This window comes from Gekko japonicus, unplaced genomic scaffold, assembly GCF_001447785.1.
Source record: "Gekko japonicus isolate JY-2015 unplaced genomic scaffold, Gekko_japonicus_V1.1 scaffold1596, whole genome shotgun sequence".
Lineage (NCBI taxonomy): Eukaryota > Metazoa > Chordata > Lepidosauria > Squamata > Gekkonidae > Gekko > Gekko japonicus.
The window spans coordinates 348,886-350,706 of NW_015160888.1; positions in this window are offsets into that span (position 1 = coordinate 348,886).

Sequence of the window (1,821 nt, forward strand, 5' to 3'; positions counted from 1 at the left end):
CTAACAGAGTTTGAGAACCTTTGAGTGACAGGCTGTTCATACAGAATTATGTGGAGAGAGTCAGTAAAGAAATGACAGTTAAGCACTGAAAGTGGATTGGGAAGGAGGCAAAAGGAGTGAGAGGATCAGAGATGTATGTTCCTGCCTTCTAAACTTTAAGAGTCAGTGAAACTCAGAAACCTATGATTGAATGTTCAAGCAGAAACTGAAAAGAAAGCCTCTCTCCTCAAAGTTTTAAAAGACCTTTTTGAATAGCAGGGACACTTACTTGTTGGTAACAAAGTATCTGGAGTTAGTATGATTGCAAAATTACCTCAGTTTTATTATCGGTTCACATGACCTTTTCTCCTCTATGGGCAATCCGCATCTAGCATTCACTCCACAATTTCTCAACTGGGAAGAAAAAGTGTCGTTCAAAACCACCCAAATATCTCAGGGCAATGTGATACTGACTGCAAGGTTACCCCTGAGCAGCCATAAAATGGCCATAAATCTATGCAGAAGGTACAATAAAACCCAGTGATCAAAGAAAGTGAAAGTGGCACGGAGTGTGGAGGCTACTATAAAATCTGATGATAAAAGGAAGTGAAAACAGCATGCAATGCAGAAGGGAATTTCTCTTCCATTGTGGGTTTCATAAAACAATGGAGGGAAAATCCAATGCAGAATCAGCCTATGTTAAAAAAAATTATTATGAACTTTCATAAGCCATATATAAAAGCAATTGGGTGGGACAGACATAGACAAACAAATGCAAGTGCAAATGCAAACTTAAGCACACAAGCATGTCACAAACAGACAGCTAAACATCACTATCACTGAATTGGCTGTACACGATTTCCTAAATAAAAATGTTGATGCAGACCTGGGGAAAGATGGTCCTTATTTTCCCCTGATGCCTGAGGGGACAACTCCCTAGTTCCTCCTGCCAAATAATAAAAAAAAGATGCAATTTAAATAAATGTAACTTTGATGCCGTGTATGTTTCCCCTGGGAACTATTTGCAGGCAAGACATTTTTTGTCTAATTGGGAAGCAACAGTCACTCTTAGCTCTTTTGTCCTGTTGACCATGTCCTGGTGACAAATTTAGCAAAAGCTTGTTGTGGGAGACAACTTTCAAACAGATGTCTTTCCAAGAGCACTGCAGCATCTCCAATTTAAATTCAGCAAAGGAAATCTTTGTGATCTCTCCCTGCTCTCTTTTTTTTATTTATGAGGTTGGCCTTCCTTCCCATTGCTTTCATCCCAACTCCTACAGCTATTTTAGCCTGAAGAGGCACAAATTAGAGACAAGTTACTGTCCTTCCCTGAGCAATTTTTCACTAATTGTTTCACCTCCCTTGAAATTCCTGTAGATGTCCTCTGAGCAGGATTCTCAAAGTTGGCCACAAGTTTCAGCTTATGCTAGGGATGTTTTCAAATTTCTCATCCCTTTGGGTTCAATTTGAGATTCCTCCTTTCAATCTTGCTTCTTCCTTGCACTTGTCAAAACTATATTCTCACAGCATTTTCTGTGTCTTCAAATAAAGGTTTTCCTGTGAAATGTATACATTTTCAATGTAGGCACTGTGTGCATATTTTATATAGAAATGGCATAAAATGCATAAAAGAATTTTCGTACAAGCAAGGAAAATTATTGGACCCAAATTTTTCACACTGACTATACAGAAGCAAAAAAAAAAAAGGAAAAAGGAAAAAGGCATGTTTGTTCAACCTTGGTTTATACACTAGTATGTCTTCAAGCAAGGGCCACGGTTGAGCTACAGACAAGAAGATCTGTAACTTGGCAGTTCGAGACCTGAGTGCCACATGACGGAGTG